Below are 19,389 nucleotides of genomic sequence, written 5' to 3' on the forward strand. Positions count from 1 at the left end.
AAGATGACGGGGGAAGCTAAATGCTGGTGGAGATCAGTGAGGCTGTTGGGGGGGCAGAGCCTAGTACCCATAGTCCTGACTTAGAGTCGTTATAAGGAAATATTTTTCATCTGATATTTTCTTGCTACTACCAAGAATGCTAAAGCGGAGGAATTTCTGAATTTGACTTTGGGGCACTTGATGGTTTAACAGTATGTAGCCAGATTTGTTAAGCTCTGCCATTTTGCCTCGTATATGGTGCCAAATGGGGAGAAAAAGGCGAGGATATTTGGGAGAGGACCGAGGCAGAGGATTTATAAGCAGGTAGTGGCCTTCCAGGTTTAGACCTTCTTAAAGTTAGTGGATAAGACCACGGTGATAGAGACAAGCTTTCAAAGGGGTACAAGAGTACAGAGTCAGAGAAACAGGCCCACGCCTCCTATTTTTCAAGCAAGTACTAGCCGAGGCACATGGAGGAGAGACAGAGGCAGTGGGGGCTAGAGATAGGAGATAGGGAGTCAAGGATATCAGGGTGATGAGTTTTATCCTACTTTCCCTAAATGCAATAGAAGGCATGTGGGGGAATGCCTAGTTAGGGCAATTATCTTCTATCAGTGCCGTCGGCCCAGCCACATAGCATGAGATTGTCGTGTGCCACTGAGTAATGCTCCCACTCCTAGACAATTCTAGGAAAACAACCAGGAACCTCGAGACAACCAGCAGAGGAACACAACTCAGGCATGGGTCTACTCTCTCGCACCAGGGGACATAGAGACTTCAGAAGATGTAGTGATAGGTATTATTTTAATGTTTTCAATTAAAGTTGTTTTTTTTTTCCTTTTTTTTTTATTCAGGGGCAACCCACTCATTTATATCTCTGGAGTATATCAAACTATGCGGGTTAGAAGCTCACCCACTGGATGTCGGTCTATCTATGGCCACACCGATAGGAATAGTAGTGGGGTGTATAAAGGTGCTTAAAAGCTATCTAGTGGATATTCATAGGAAAATGCTACTAGATGATTTAGTGGTGTTGGATATGCACAGTTTTTACGTGATATTAGGAATGGACTAGCTAGTAGGCAATTATGTCAGCATTGATTGTTGTCAGAAAGAGGTAGTATTTAGATGTCCTGGGGAGCAGGAGTTTAGATTTTTGGGGTCTTGTGTGTGCTCCTCACCACAGATATTGTTAGCTAGTCAAGCAAGGAGGCTACTTTTGGACATATGCCTGGGGTACCTGGCTTGTGTGAAGGAAGCACCCAAGGGAGAATTAAAGTTGGAAGATATTCCAGTGGTAAAAGAATTTTTTGATGTTTTCCAAGAAGATTTACCTGGATTACCTCCTAATCATGAAATTGAGTTTGTTGTAGACTTATTGCCAAGGACAGAATCGATTTCTAAAGCTCCTTATATTAATGGCTCCAACTGAATTAAATGAATTAAAGGAGCAGTTGCAGGAACTACTGGATAAGGGGTTTATCAGACCTAGTGTTTCACCTTGGGAAGCACTTGTGTTGTTTGTGAAAAATAAATGCGGATTGATGAGGATCTTTATCGATTACCACTAGATAAATAAAGTGACAATTAAATAAGTATCCTCGTCCCCGTATTGATGATCTATTTGACCAGCTTTGGAGAACATGAATTTATTCTAAGATTAGTCTTCGATCCGGCTACCATCAGGTTAAAATTAAATCAGAAGATAAGATGGCTTTACGAACTAGGTATGGCCACTATGAGTTATTGGTTATGCTTTTCGGACTTACCAATGCTCCTATGGCATTTATGGATCTTATGAACAAGGTTTTTCATGAATACATGGGCCAATTTGTGGTAGTATTCATTGATGATATCCTAGTTTATTCAAAGCATCATGAAGAGCATGGATATCATTTGAGAATGATGCTACATGTGTTGAGGGAAAGGAAACAATTTTCTAAATTTATAAAATGTGAATTTTGGCTGGGGGAAATTACATTCCTTTGACATGTGATATCCGAGGATGGTATCTCTGTAGATCCGAGCAAGATAGAGATAGTAGTGAATTGGGTGAGACCGAGGAATGATCGTGAGATCAGAAGTTTCTTTGGTCTAGTACGGTACTATCGGTGGTTTGTGGAAGTTTGAGTGGATCAATGATTATGAGCAGAGTTTTCAAGAACTGAAACAATGACTCGTCACTGCTCCAGTTTTGACCATTCCACTAGGAAATGATGGTTTTGTGATTTATAGTGACGCATGTAAAAAAGGGCTAGGGTGTGCTCTGATGCAACAGGGAAGAGTTGTGGCTTATGCTTCTCAGTAACTTAAGGAGTGTAAGAAGAACAACCCTACGTATGATTTGGAATTAGTTGCAGTGGTTTATGCATTGAAAATTAGAGTTTAAAGTATTTTTTCACGCATAAGGACTTAAATATAAGGCAGAGGAGGTGGCTGGAATTGATTAAGGACTATGATTATACCATCAGTTACAACTCTGAGAAAGCTAATGTGGTAGCCGATGCCTTGAGTTAAAAGTTAGGGAGTGTATCAATATTAGCAATGGTAGCACAGCACTAGATCATGATGGATCTAGAAAGGCTTGGTGTAAAGCTGATTGAGGGAAATCACTAGGCGTTTAATGTTAATCTGGTACTTTAGCCAACCTTACTGTAATTTAATAAGACTGCTCAGATGAAGGATGCAGAATTGGTAAAGATTATGGATAAAGTGCAGAGTGGATTGGGAGAAGATTTTAATATCTCAAATGATGGAACTTTGAGGTTTCATACCAGGTTATGTGTACCTGATGATGTTGAGATTAAAAGAACTATTCTGGAAGAGGCACATTGTTCCCTATATACGGTGCATCCAAGAAGCACTAAAATGTACCAAGATCTGCAGGAGTGCTTTTGGTGGAGTAATATAAAGAGAGAAATTGCCCAATACATGGAGCAGTGTTTGACATGTTAGCAGGTAAAGGCTGAGCATCATAGGCCAGCTGGACCATTGCAACCACTTCATATTATAGAATGGAAGTACGAGCATATCTGCATGGACTTTGTTATGGGGTTGCCGCCTGCAATGCATAGGCAAAACACCATATAGGTAGTCATTGACCGTCTGACAAAGACTGCTCATTTTCTTTCAATCGGAGCTAACAACTCCATGAATAAGTTGGCAGAATTGTATATTTAGGAGATAGTTAGACTTTATGGAGTGCCAGTGTGCATCGTATCAAATCGAGACCCACAGTTCACGTCTCAGTTCTAGAAGAGCTTACAGAGAGCCCTAGGTTCCTAGTTTACTTTTAGCACAACATTCCACCCCCAGAATGATGGACAGTCAGAGAAGACCAATCATATATTAGAATATATGATATGGGCTTGTGTGTTAGACTTTGGGGGCAACTGGATTTAGTATTTTCCACTGGTGGAGTTTGCTTATAATAATAGCTACCAAGCCGGTGTTGAAATGGCACCATATAAAGCATTATATGGTTGGAGGTGTCGAACTCCACTCTATTAGAATGAAGTTGGTGAAAGACAAATTTTGGAGCTGGAGATTGTACAATAGACTTCTGAGAAAGTCAGGGTTATCCAGGAAAGAATTAAAATAGTCTAGAGTCAATAGAAAAGCTATGCAGATACCCGTCGATAAGCAATGGAATTTGGTCTAGGAGATAATGAATTTTTGAGAATTGCACCAATGAAAGAAGTTATGAGATTCGGGAAGAAAGGTAAGCTAAGCCTTAAGTATATTAGACCTTTTGAGATACTATAAAGAGTTGGTCAAGTAGCCTACCAGTTAGTGTTACCCTCGGCACTATCTAGGATCCACAATGTATTCCATGTGTCTATCTTGAAAAGGTACATCCCAGATCCTTCACACATGATCAGCTACAAATATTTAGAGCTTAGAGATACTTTATCTTATGATGAAATGCTAGTTCCGATCTTAGACCGGAAAGAGTAGGAATTACGTGCCAAGAAGATCCTATTGGTAAAAGTACATTGCTGGAATTACGCAGTCAAGGAAGCTTCATGGGAACTAAAGGAGGAAATGCGTAAGAGGTACCCAAACTTGTTCAGCAGGGCCTAGAGTTAGACAAATAATGTAATAGTTCAGGTAAGAATTTAGTGGTATGTTAGTATATTTTGAGTAGGTTAATCAGTTGGGTGTATTCAATAGTAAATTTACATATAATGGTTTTATGTTTGAGTGGTTTTGGGAGAGTTTTGATTTGGTTATTGTAATCTCCCAAAATTGTTTATGTAACCATGGTATTCCTCTACCACAAGTGAGGGTACTTAATAAAATTTCAACGAATTTCCAAAAAAAAGGTATAAGTGTTAGTCAGTAAATTTCAAGGACGAAATTTATATAAGGACGAGAGGATGTAGAGACCCCGAAAAAATGACAGTAATAAAATAATAAATAAAAAGGGGAAATCGGTTTGGTGCAGGACCAAACCTTCACAGTTTGGCGAGCTCGGAGAAAATTGTCGATGGTTTTGAGTTACTGAGGCCTAGTAAGGATAAAATGGTAAAAACTTGTTTAGTTAAAAACCAAACCGTCGATGATTTCAACAAAACCGTACGGTTTTGGTCTGGGTAGTAACTGATAAATTAGTTTTAGCTCATTTTTTTTTTCTAGAAAATCATAACCTCTCTCTCTCTCTCTCTCTCTCTCTCTCTCTCTCTCTCCCTTTCTCTCTCTCTCTCTCTCCCTCTCTTTGATTTCTAGTCCATTCTAAGTCTGAATCAAAGGATAAACATCATTTTGGAGTTTTGGTTGTAATTCTTATCTATTTAACCAAGGTGGATTCGTAGTTCGGGAATCATAGGCAACACTCCAGGAATTAGGTAAAGCGAATCGATTATGTTAGATATTTTTAGAAATTTAACTGATTAATTTATAATATGTGGTTACAAAAATTATTCATATGTTTTTATGGATATTTTAAAATATGGAAATGGGGGTTCTGAAATATAATTATTATAAGTATATTCTCAAGAGAATGGGTATATTGAGTTGATTAAACCCTAAAAGATAATGATTCATTTAATTTTCAGCGAAATGCATATGTTTTCCATGCTATTATAAAATTATGATTTATTACTCAAATTGTGCGGCATAAGTGAATACAGATTTTAGTAAATGTTGTAAACTTGTAGAATTATGATATGATTATTGATGGTTGTGTGCCGAGCATTTATGGCTATGTGTCGGTTATTTATGGTTGTGTGTCGAGTAATTATGGTTGTGTGCTGAGATATGATATGATATGGTTTTATACAGAATAAATTGAAAACATGTTAGATTTTATACGATTATATTATATGAATTGTACTATATCGTAGTAGAACCCTAAAGGACTGTGTCAATTATGTTTGGAGCACGTTATTGTAGCTATGATGATTATAGTCAATGCAACCACACTACTCGGGGAGGGTGTTGGTAACGGAAGTCGATTGGGCCTACAAAGAGATGTTGACTACCCTTAGGTCCGGACCAGGCTACAATAAGCCAATGGAACTAAAGATGCATTAGATTTGACTTAGCCGGTTGGTAGGCCAAGCATGACTAAGTCTCGCCTTTGGGCCACACAACCTAATCATGTCGGGTCATTACATGATGATATATGAAAGTCCATTGAGAGGAAAATTTCTTACGTATATGTACATATATGATGATTTAATTATTGCAGAGAATTATGTGTTATGATACAATATATTTTGAAAATAAATATGTGTTTCAAATATATATATATATATATACATATATAAGTGTGAGTCCAGATTTACATGTTTTTTCAAATAAATTTAATTATTAAAGGGATGTGTTTTTGGAATACTAGACCTCATGTTGGCACACACTAATAATAATCTACTCCTTTTTATTGAGAGGTGTCTCACTTCTATAGTCTTAAACATTTTGGGAAATCCAGGCAGCCGAGTGAAGCGAGCTTCGAGGTAGAGCAAGCCTAGGTATTGTAGTGCAGGGTAAGTGTTCTAAGATAGGGATATGTTTTGTATAATCCTTGGGGATATATATGTATATTTATGAAGACGTTAGAACTCTGGTAGTGTATGTGAGGATCAGGAACATTATGCTTTCCGCTGCGATGTTAGTATGTATTTATGACAGGTTAATCCCTAGTTACTTACTTTGGGTTTGAGTCGATATTGTTGATATTATTATTGATATCAGAGCTTATTTATAGTCATAGAATTTTACAGGTTCATTACACCTATGGTGGCTTCTAGTTTGGCAATAGATTAGGAGTGGGAGTGGAGTAGTTGTTGATCAACATGGAGATCAGTCAATTCCTTTAAGGGCTTGCAGCACCGTATCTTGAAAAAATCCATCATATTGGGGATGAGGAGGAGATGATTGCTAATGAGATAAAGGTCTAGGGGCAGACATGATAGGATTTTCAGAGTTTTGGTAGGTGAGCAGGTAAAGCAATGGATGATTGCCGAGGTATTTAAGCTTGAAAACCAGAAGCTTGTAGCCTCTAAGAGAAGTTAGGATGCTTACTCCACCCAAGATTTTACTTGATCGAATAAGGGTTATTGGATGGCATGTCGCAACAATGATGGGTGACCTTAATTTCCTCTTGCACCAGCTCAGGCAGGGGAGGTGCATGGGGTGTTAGCTTTACCGTGATCCTAAGAAGGAGGGTGAATTGGAATTTTAAAATTGATGCCCTAGGTGAATATTATAACAACAGTATTTTAACAACCCTAAAGTCAATCTAGTGCAAGTAAAATAAATCAATTGCAATATGTAGCAGAAATTAAATGGCACAATCTAATCAACTAAGCATGCACTAGAAAGCAGTAAAACGTAAGTGACATCGAGAAGTGTTATCGAGGTTCGGCGAATTGCCTACGTCCCCATCTTGACTAACAAGCACAAGGATTACAACTATAATGCTCACTTAAGTGGGTGGAGCAACACCTAAACAACTAGGTCAATTAGCATAGGGCTGACCTCAATCTTTACACACAATCCTCGCCGGGCTGAACTACCGCCCCTTTAGGCCACACCTAGAATACAACAGTATTTTTCTCAATCAAATTGCTACAGTGATTATGCTTTCATGTAAAACATATATGTACCCAATACGTGTAATCACATACACATCAACAATATGGATATAGTGTAAGTTAAGTGATACAAATAGATGTGCAAACAACACTCAATAGGTCATAATCAATGGAATGCTCAAGAGTGTTCAACACAAGTAATATTTTGGAATTTAAGCAAAGCAGATTTCAATATCAAATCAAGATTCCAAATATATTAATCAGATATTCAAACTAGCTGAAGAAAATTTTCTTCAATGATATAAGAACATAACTAGATTGAAATATATTTTGGCTTGTTGAAAATATTTTTGCCCAACAAAAATCAAAGCAATGGAAGTCTTGCAACAACTATGCAAAGACCTCAAAGCTTACTAGTCTATCCATACAAAGATTTATAATATGAAATCAGTGGGATAAAATTAAGTCAAACTCCCCAAAAAGAATATCAATAGTCACACAAGAAATTAGGAGTTTTAGCATAGTCTTGCAACCACAAGCACACTATAGACACTCTCACAATCTCAGAATGTATCAAGGGAATGGAAATTTGAGAGTATTTGGACAAAAAGAGTATTTGCAAAAGAGAGGATTCTTAGCTAATGAATTTTCTGATTAATTACTAATCCTCACAAATGAGCTTATATTTATAGGCAAGGTAAAAATTATAACCATTTGGGACTTGTTGGGTATTCTTAAAAATGTTCCAAAATGCTTAAGAAGTATTAACCCTTATTAACCCATATTTACCAAAGTTAAAATAGTTTTAACTCGGCATGGATCGAGTGGCTAAACTGTGGTTCGGTCGCCTGAACAGACACATTTATAAAAGGTCTTTAAATCAGTTTGACTACCCAAGTTCTAATTTGGTGGCCAGAACAAAAGCCAGGAGCATTTCTTCAAATTTTCGGGTGCTTGGGTCTAGGTTTAGTAGCCCGAACGCACATGTTCGGTCGCCCGGGGCTTAATTTGAACTAGATTTCTCAGTAGCCCTAGTTGGTAAGAAGTCCCTTTCAAAGGGTTCTCAACAACTTGGGTGTCCAAGGAGTTTTGAACTCCTGGGGTTCGGTCGTCGAGCTCTGTCAAACTCCCTAATATTATTCAATTAAATGCATTTTTAACACTCCTCAAGTTTGCATGAGTGTTGGGACCTAGAGTCATACTATGGCCTTACTAAGCTTACCATATATCCTATATGCATGATATGCAGGTAATTATTACAGTCCATATCCGTAGTTATTATTACAGACTCAAATTTGATTAATTGAATTTACAATATGAAATAAAATCTTCAAGGTCTTCATGTCTTACTTCAAGTGTCATTCTTTGAGATACTCATCTAAGATTGTTCATACACTTGAAAGCCATGAAATACCTAAGTATTTGTCATTGTCAAAACTGGGTTTGACGTATAAGGTCAACATTCTCTACCTTGTTCATGATGACAAAGACATCATGCAAAAAATGGGTGTAGCCTTAGAAGGCTCCCCCAAACAATGTGCATTATGTCAAAGTATTATTTTCCTTGAGTGCTTGCAACCTAATTTTTTGCCTCTTATGCATCTCCCCTTTTTGGCAACAACAAAAAGGTCTATGAAAGTAATAGTCTTAGGCAATAAGTATGAATCATTTGTATACAAGAAAAGTTTGTGAATTTTTTTTAAAATTTTGGCAGCATGCCATTTGAAAGTAGGACATTTCCTAAAAAAATTATGTATAAAAATGACCTATTCTTGGAGAACCAAGAAATGAGAGATAGTTCTAAATAGTGCCGCGAGTACTATTTGTATCAACCTTACTTCTAGCAAAGTCAGCATCAGTATAACTCACAATCTCAAAGATAGTATGTTTAGGGTACCATAAGCCTAACTCTGTAGTTCTAACTAGATACCTAAGGATTCGCTAAACTGCTAAAAGATGAGATTCCTTAGGAGCAGCCTAAAACCTTTCACACATGCACACACTAAATATAATATTAGGCCTACTAGTAGTGAGATATAGAAGACTCCCAATCATGCCACGATACAATGTCACATCAACAGGGATCCCTTACTCATCTTTATCAAGTTTAATGGAAGAACTCATAGGGGTACCAAGAATTTTACAATCATCCATACTAAATTTCTTTAGCATGTCCCTGACATATTTAGATTGACATATGAAAGTTCCATATTCAGCTTGTTTAATTTGCAACCCTAAAAAGAAACTAAGCTCACCCATCATGCTCATTTCAAGTTTACTTTGCATGCATTTGACAAACCCATTACACAACTCATCATTAGTTGCTCCAAAAATGATATCATCAACATAAATTTTAACTAAAAGCATATGATCGATTTTGGATTTGATGAAGAGTGTAGTGTCAATCTTGCCATGGGTAAACCCATTTTCTAGCAAAAAATCACTAAGTCTCTAATTCCAAGCTCTAAGAGCTTGTTTCAATCTATACAAGGCCTTAGACAACTAGTAAACATGATCTGGATATTTACGATTTTCAAAATCGAGTGGTTGCTCTACATATACTTCCTTGTTAATACAATCATTTAGAAAAGCACTTTTAACATCCATTTAAAATAATTTAAAATTTTTAAAAACGACATAAGCAAGGATCATACGAATGGCTTCTAACCTAGCAACATGAGCATATGTTTCATCAAACTCTATCTCGTCTTCCGGATTATAACCTTGGGCAACTAGTCTAACCTTATTCCTAGTTACTACCCCATTCTCATCTTTCTTATTTCTATATACCCATTTAGTTTCAATAATTGTATGATCATTAGGCCTAGGAACTAGGGTCCACACTTTGCTTCTTTCAAATAGATTAAGTTCTTTCTGCGTGGACATCACCCAAGATTCATCGTCTATGGCTTCTTTAATATTTTTAGGTTCTTCTTGTTAAAAGAAAACGGAATGACTCTCTAGGTTCTTCAAGGAAGATCTTGTGGCTACACCACGGGATGGTTCACCTATGATTTGTTCTATAGGATGGTTCCTAATGAATTTCCAATCTTTAGGCAACTCCTGAAATTCATTTTCATTGTCATTATCTTCAGATGGTTTATCATTTACTTCTGAATTTTCACTTGCATTGTTTTCAATAGATAACTTGTCTAAGCATTTTCTAATGTCAACATCATCTTCATCATATTTCTTAGAAAATGGATTAGATTCATCAAATACGATATGGATAGATTCAATGATAGTCAATGTTCTTTTATTGAAAACTCTATATTCTTTACTATTAAGAGCATAGCCTAGGAAAATGCCTTCATAAGATTTAGAATCCAATTTCCCTAGATGTTCATTATCCGTAAGCACAAAACATTTACAACCAAAAACATGAAAATAGAAACTATTAGGTTTATGGTTGCTCCACAATTCATAAGGGGTATTATTAAGTGACGGTTTAATCAACACCCTATTCATGACATAACAAGCAGTGTTTATGGCCTCAGTCCAAAAAATATTTAGGTAGCTTATGTTTATTTAGCATAGTTCTACCAACTTCTTGTAATGACCTATTCTTTCTTTCTACCACGCCATTTTGTTGAGGGGTCCTACATGTAGAAAACTTATGTGATATGTCCTGTAAGTCACAATAATTTTCTATGCCTTCATTTTTAAATTCAATGCCTTTATCACTTCTTATATGAGTTATCTTATAGCCTTTTTCATTTTGAATTCTCGTGCAAAGCTTAGTAAACTGTTCACATGATTCATTTTTATGTGAGAGAAATAACACCCATCTGAACCTAGAAAAGTCATCAACAATGACAAAAGCATATGATTTACCACCAAGACTTTGCACAAAATTATGACCAAACAAATCCAAGTGAAGCATTCCAAGTGGTCTAGTGGTAGATATAAAATTCTTTTTTCTTAAATATTGATTTTGTTTGCTTACCCATTTGACATGCATCACAGATTTTATCTATCACAAATGATGTTTTAGGCGATCTACAGTAGAAAGCACTTTATGATCTGATTTACTTTCAACTATGCATTTATCATTTTCAAATGATACCCTATATCCTTTATCACACAATTGATTTATGCTCAATAAGTTATGCTTCAACCCATCAACTAATAGAACATTATCAATAACCAGAGAAGGATCCTTACCAACCTTACCTACGCCGATGAAGCATCCCTTTGCATTTTCGCCGAACGTCGCATACCCTCTACCCTTGGGAATGATTGATGCAAATTTTGCCTTGTCATTGGTCATGTATCATGAGCACCCGCTATCCATGTACCACTTGTCCTTGGAGGAGGACGATCTTAAACACAGCTGTAAAATAGACTAAGTAACTGATGTTGGTTCCCAAATTTTGTTGGGTCCATGGGGGTTAGTAACTGGATCACCCTTAACTACCCACACTTTTCTAATTTTCGCATGCTTATTCCTATGTGGACAATTAAATTGAATATGGCCAATTTGTTTGCATTTAAAACATTTCATTCTACACTTAGGATCTTTAGGTGAGACTTGAGATTTTGATTCACTTGTGAAATGTCCCAAGTAAAGATTAGGTCGTCTATCATTTTCAATGCCATTAAAACCTAGATCCTCTTTACTTAGAGAATCTCTTTGGGCACCAAGTAGTTTTTCAAAATTGCGTTTGCCCTTGGTGAATTTAAAAACAAGTTTGGAACTATCCTCCAATTTCCTCTTAAGCTCGGAAATAGTCACATCCTTTTCTTTCAAAATCGAAGCATGAGAGGCTTTTGCTATTCCAAATAATTTTGACCAATTTTCACATTTCTTTTTCAAATCATCATTTTCTTTGGTCATTTTATTCAAAAATTTAGAAACACTAATATATTCAAATTGTAATTCTCCAAACATAGGCATGCAATCATCATAATCATTAGACGAATAACATGACAATAAAGAGCAAGAAGACGATACCTTATCATCATGTGCCATCAAGCACAGATTAGCAACCTCTGAGTTGCTGTGGTCTGAGTCTGAGTCACTGCTACTTAATTTATCCCATGGAGTGCTTGCTTTCATGGCTTTCTTCTATTTCCTAGCATCCTTTTTTAGTAGAGGGCAGTCCAATTTGATGTGCCCAACTTTGTTGTAATTGTAACACGTGGGAGCATTTGATTTTTTTTTTTTACAAGACTCTTTCTTCTTAGATGCCGACTCCCTATACCTTTTGTATGACTTTCTATTCTTCCTGAAGAATCTGCTGAATTTTCTAGTTAGCATGGTCATATCATCCTCAAAGTTTGATTCACTACATTCAGTAGATGTATGAGTGGAGGTTTTCAATGCAGTCACCTTTTTTGCCCAATTATATTCATCGAGTCTCTCATTTATGGCTAATTCATAGGTAATCATGGAACCTATCAATTCATCTAGAGTCATGGCCTTAAGGTCTCTACTATTAGAAAAGATTGTAGTCTTAGCTTCCTAAATAGGATGCAAGCCTCTAAAGATCTTCCTAATCATCTCATATGCAGGATAGGTTTTACCTAATGCATGCAGTGAATTTATAATGTGTGTGAATCTAGTGTACATACTCTAAATGGACTCACCTACATTCATCCTAAAGGCTTCATATTCACTAGTCAGCATATCTATCCAACTATCTTTCATATCCCTAGTACCTACATATGTGACTTCTAACTTATCCCAGATTTCCTTTGCAATAGCACATGCCATTACTCTATTAAACTCATTCACATTAAGACCACAATACAAAATACTCATAGCAGTGGCATTCAAACTAACAACTTTCATATCATCATCATTATATTCTTCCTTAGTTTTTGGAACTCTACTTGTATTCTCTGTTTTCATAGGAACATAATTTCCCTTAGAGACGTTCCTCCACACCTTCCAATCTGTGTTTTGAAGGTAGTTGCACATCCTCTATTTTCAAAAGGTGTAATTAACACCACTGAAAATCGAAGGTTGTGTGGAAGATGGTCCCTCAAAGAAAGGGGTCATGGAGCTATGAGTCATCTAAGATCTTTTTCAAAATAACTATTAGTCTATACTACGTGGCTCTGATACCAATTGTTAGATTTACTGTGATCCCAAGAGGGAGGTGAATTGGTATTTTAAAATTGATGCCCCAGGTCAATATCCTAACAACAGTATACAACCCTAAAGTCAATCAAGTGCAAGTCAAATAAATCAATTGCAGTGTGCAGGAGAAATTAAATAGCACAATATAATCAACTAAGCATACACCAGAAAGCAGTAAAAAGAAAGTGACACTGAGAAGTGTTTTCGAGGTTCAGAAAATTGCCTATGTCCCCGCCTTGGCTAACAAGAACAAGGATTACCACTATAATGCTCACTTAAGCGAGTGGAGCAACACCTAAACAATCGGGTCAATTAGCACAAGGCTGACCTAACCCTTTACACACAATCCTTACCGTGATGGATTATCGCCCCCTCGGGGCATGCCTGGAATACAACAGTATTTTTCTCAATCAAATTGATATAGTGATTATGCTTTCATGTAAAATAGATATGTACCCAATACGCATAATCACATACACATTAACAATATGGATATAGTGTCTGCTCAGTGATGGAAATAGATTTGCAAACAACACTCAATAGGTTTTGATCAATGAAATGCTCAAAAGTGTTCTACACAAGCAATATCTTGGAATTTAAATAAAGTAGATTTCAATAGCAAATCAAGACTCCAAAGATATTGATCAGATATTCAAACTAGCTCAAAAAAAATTTCTTCAATGATATAAGCAGGCAACTAGTTTGAAATATATTTTGGCTTATTAAAAATATTTTTGCACAACAAAAATCAAAGCTATGGAAGTCTTGCAGCAACTATGCAAAGACCCCAAAGCTTGCTGGTCTATCTATCTAAAGATTTATAATATGAAATCAGTGGGATAAAACTAAGTCAAACTCCCCAAAAAGAATATCAATAATCACACCATCAAATTGGAGTTTTAGCACAGTCTAGCAATCATAAGCACACTATATAAACTCACAATCTCAGAATGTATCAAGGGAATGGAAATTTGAGAGTATTTGGAAAAAAAGAGTATTTGCAAAAGAGAGGATTCTTGGTTAATGAATTTGCTAATTAATTACTAATCCTCACAAATGAGCCTATATTTTTAGGCAAGGTAAAAAATATAACAGTTTGGGACTTGTTGGGTATTCTTAGAAAAGTTCCAAAACTATGAAGAAGTATTAACCCTTGTTAACCCGTATTTAGCAAAGTTAAAATAATTTTAACCTAGCAAGGTTCGGGTGGCTGAACCGTGGTTTGGTCGCCCAAATAAACACATTTATAAAAGGTCTTTAAATAAGTTCGGCAATTCAAGTCCCAGTTTGGTGGCCCAAACAAAAGTTAGAAACATTTCTTCAGATTTTCGGGTGCTTGGTCCTAGTTTTGGTAGCCCAAACCCACGCGTTTGGTTGCCCGGAGTTTAATTTCAACTTGATTTCTCGGTAGCCTAAGTTGGTAAAGACTCCCTTTGAAAGGGTTCAAGCACCCGTGGAAGGTATGCCTAAATTTGTTTGGTCACTCGAGAGCTTAGGTCTCTTGTTGACTTCTCAACATTTCTGGCACCCAAGGAGTTTTGAACTCCTAGGGTTCAGTCGTGCAAGCTCTCTCAAACTCCCTAATATTATTCAATTAAATGCATTTTTAACACTCCTCAAGTTTGTATTATATATGTGCTTGAGTGTTGAGACCTAGAGCCATACTATGGTCTTACTGAGCTTACCATATATCCTATATGCATGATATGCAGATAAATATTACAGACCATATCCCTAGTTACTATTACAAACACACATTACATTAATTGAATTTACAATATGAATTAAAATCTTCAGGGTCTTCATGTCTTGCTTCAAGTGTCATTCCTTAAGATGCTCATCTAAGCCCGCACATAGACTTGAAAACCATTAAATACCTAAGTATTTGTCATTATTAAAACCATGTGTGACCTATAAGGTCAACATGGGGCAATAATAATATGTGTGTGAAGGATTAGAACAAATGGCACACACTTCTGCACAGATGACAAGCTGAGGTTGCTGTCCTAAAGACAAGAACTGATCTAACTTTTTCATTATGGTATGCAGTGTGGGCCTACGGTCACGGCCCGCAGCTAACTCATATATTCCCTTAGACTGGGATTAGGAAGTTTGGGATGGTCTACGAGCAGCAACAACATGCTGCTGAGAATTTTCAGTTAGGTTCTCAAAGAGAACCCATGCCTCATTCTCGTGCTTCGTGAGGAAAGTACCTCCATAAGATGCATCAGTCATAGTCCGCTCATGCTCACCTAATCCTTGTCTGAACTAATTGTCGTCTAATGACTTGGCAGTGTGGGAATTTGCATAAGAGGTCCCTAAAGCGCTCCCATGTCTCAAAATATTGTTCCCCATCCAATTTTGAGAAATTATGGATTGCCTTTCTCAGCTGGTTAGTCATCCCAATAAGGAAGTACTTTTTTAAGAAATCATGTTGCATGGTGGCCCAATTTTGAAATGTGGCAACCCGATTATGTTCAACCATGGCTTTACGTTCAGACGACTCAGTTAACTCAAGACTAGAGGGGGATTTCCTAATTGGCCTATGGGATCTCTCAATCTCGCGGTCTATAGGCACTAACTCAAGATCCAAAGAGCGCAAACCCACCATATACATATACAGTACACATTCAAGACTTCAAAGTATTAAAAAAAAATCAAAAACAAAGAAAACAAAGAAAAAACATAGCAGTAATACCCTAACTAGAAATTAGCTTACAACCTTAACTACGTCCTTAGAAAAGGCGCCAAAATTTGGTAGGCTCACCAAGGCTTTGGTCCATAACTACCGAAGATAAAATTTATAAACCTAACTAACCCAAGTTCAGTAGAATAGTGAGTAAGTCGAGTGTCGATCCACAAGGACTATAGTGCAGTTATTTACCACTTCCAGCCTAGTTTACTATACTTTGTGTAAAAAGAAAAAAAAAAAAAAAAAGAGATTTTGAAGTAGTTTTTCTACAACTACGAAATTTTGTAAAACTATATTAAAACTACTCCTAGAAAGCAAGTCCTAGATTATGAATCAAGGTTAGACTGTCGTGCGCGCTAGCTATGTCGGATTAGTTATACGTATTAGGCTAAACAGTCAAGTGAACCATTCGAGAGGCATAGAGCAGCGAAGGTGCAACAATTACCTGGAGCACGATCAGGAACCAAGGTTTACTCTATCCAATGATCTCGAGAACACCCCGTACATGGCTTGTATCCTAATTCGTATAAGGGATTGAATCCCTAACTAGGTTATCCTTTACCCGTGGGTCTCATCACAATCAAAGATGTAAACTTGCATGGAAAGTAAAGTGTAGGTATTTAAAGTGCATGTATTTAAATGAAATAAGTAAAGAACATGTATTGAAAATCAGCTTCAATTGCAACTCTAAAGTCACTCACTAACGATCGAAAATGCAACCAAAGACCAGCTATCTACACCACCAACACCCATAAACTCAAAGGTTATCACAGGCCTTCAAAGCATCCAAGCATGAACCAATACTGAAATTGAAAGAAAAGCAGTAAATCTAATCTAAATGGAACCCATAGACTCTATAAGTCTATCACTAACCAAAGAGTTGCCAAAGCGGAACCTTAGACTCATGGACGAAACTAGCTTTTATACATAAATGGGTTTATAAGGTTTAAAATACAAAATAGGAAAGTTCTGCAAAAAATTTCGCAAAGGAATTCACGTTTGGTGACCAGGTCACACCCCTGTTCTCCCTTGGTCGAGGCCTGGTCGAGGCTTGTAGGAAATTAAGGATTCAAACTTCAAGCAATCTCGACCTAGTCGCACCTGTAGATCTTCTTAGTCGCGCCGATGGTCAAGACTTGCAAGATCTTAGCTTCAGTAATTCTTCAAGATCTCGACTTGGTCGCCCCTTAAGGTCTCTTGGTCAAGCTATTGGTTGAGACTCTCAGTATTTTTGACTCAGTCAGCCTCAGGTTCCTGATTGGGTCACCTCTCAAGGTCACTTGGTTAAGTACTTGGTACAACCTTGCAACATTCTCTTTCAGTCTGAACCTTGGAGTATTCTTCAGTGACCTGGTTGCCCCCTATGGTAGCTGGTCGCACCACATGGTCAAGCCTTGTCTTGTTTCCTTTGATGAATCGAGGCTTTATGCGCTTGGTTGAGCATCTGATTTGAGTTTTGTGCTTTCCATTTACCCCATTGGCTTCTAACATTGAATTTTAACTTGTTTTTTCCTTAAACATGAACAAACTTTGCATAATTCTGAACTATGGTAAGAAAGGGTATTTACAAGATAAATGAGAACAAAACAAAGGTAAATGAGGGCCTAAAATAGTATATTTTAGGAACACGTGAAAAACCAAGTTAATAAAACCTTGAGGCTACCACTTTAATATTATGTTTTCCTAACTTCTTGGCTATCCAACAAATTATCTAGTTCTTATAACTATTAATCCTCGAGGGTAGTTGCAATGATCTCATGTTTCCAATGTTGGCTCAAAAACCACATCCCTAGATTGTTCTTAATTTATAGCTTAGTTAGCTACTTTTAACAAGCCGCCTACCTTCAATTATGTTCACAATTGGAAAATTGTTGTGGATAATACTCAATGACTCTCTATGTAGAAGCATACACATTGACCATCGCTTCTTCTTCTCCTGTAACTTCTCTAACTCTATGTAATATTGCACAAGTTGTGAAGTTTTTTATGTTCCTAAGTTGGCATCCAGTGAGAGTCAAGAAGTTTGGTAAATTCTACAATCTAGTTATACTAGGAATTCAACTTCTAGAATGTTCAGATTGACCTCGTGGGTCTCAATTGACTACATCTAGAAAGCCGAAAATCTAGGTACTTCACTCAGAATTTAAGAGCTAAGTTATCTTAAACACCTCGCTCTTTTTGTTTTCTTTAATTGGGTTTTCTACCCTACCATATTTCCTTTGTGGCTTATTATATTCTTCTTACTTTTCTTCAAAAAAGAAAAAAAGAAACCTATATATAGATGGAATTAACATACAACACTGAAGAATTCAAAAAATAAATAAACAAAAGCATATAGAATATTTCATTGATGAAGGCAATCTTTTGGAGTCTCATGTGAACATTGTACATAAACAACTCCCTCTAGAAAACTAACGATATGTCAAGAAGGCTATATTAAATAAAAAACAACGTACCAGCATGTGATGTTAATGGCCCGCCAAATCTTTCCCTATTTTACTCATTTTACTCTACAAATTGTGCCAAATAAAAAAACTCAAGGGTGAAACTAGAGAATTCAAATATAAATTATGTTCAGTGTTACAAGTATGCCCAACAAAACTCATACAATGTCCCAAGCTAGATATCATGAAAGATGACCGGTGTAGTAAATAAAATAAAATACTAAAAAATTAAAATTACTAGGTCTTGGAGCTGTCATATTTGCTCATAAATCATTGGGCCAAGGGCTTTATATTGGTCCCCATTGATTTTCATTAATTTGCACGTGGTTTGGGGTTTTCTGTGTGAATTGAAGCGATGCATTGATCTGCATACTAACCATTGGGAAGGATCATTTGAGACGTGTAATATTACACAAAGACAATTAGCATGTTTGACATTATGAAATTTGCATATGCATGCATGCCGAGGTGGTGATCTCGTGGAAATTAATTAATGAACCATGCGATCAGTTAACAAATCAATAATATCTGATTGAGCTCGGCAATAAAACCGAATGCTTTGGAAATTAAAGCAAGCCGTAAAGTTCAAGATCTGCCCGGCTGGAAGTTTCACCCCCCACCGCCAGCGTTGGAGACAGTTGGAGGACCTATATATCTCTCTGAGCTGGTCGGACGATTGCAGAGAACGGGCAGGTCGGTAAAGCCAGATGAGCGTCCAGCCCACGTCCATTTTAATACCAGGTATAATGACACCACCTGCCGCGCCTCTGCATTATATTTGTTGTTCCTGAGTTGTCATCTGTCCAACCCTCAAGAATGACTATTGTACTGTGGCATTCCAAGCTTACCATTGGGCGTGTGTTTGTACATTTTTTCATTTTAATTTAAGTTACGGTTCAGTTAAAAAGGGTTATTCACTTCAAATTTTTATTCATTACTAAGCTGACAATTCTGTACATAGAGGGCAGGGCTCTGAAGGTTTTGTGCATGGAAGATTCGAGAGCCCTACCACTTGCAAAACCTCATTAGTAAGTACCGAAGAAAGACCTAGTGTTGGTGCATTTTATTTGGCAAAGGCATGAGAATATTATGTGCATTAGGTGAACTATTTGACTACTTCTGCAAGCTAATGAAAAATGAACACTTTTGTTA

This window comes from Malania oleifera, chromosome 2 (assembly GCF_029873635.1).
Source record: "Malania oleifera isolate guangnan ecotype guangnan chromosome 2, ASM2987363v1, whole genome shotgun sequence".
Taxonomy (NCBI): Eukaryota; Viridiplantae; Streptophyta; class Magnoliopsida; order Santalales; family Ximeniaceae; genus Malania; species Malania oleifera.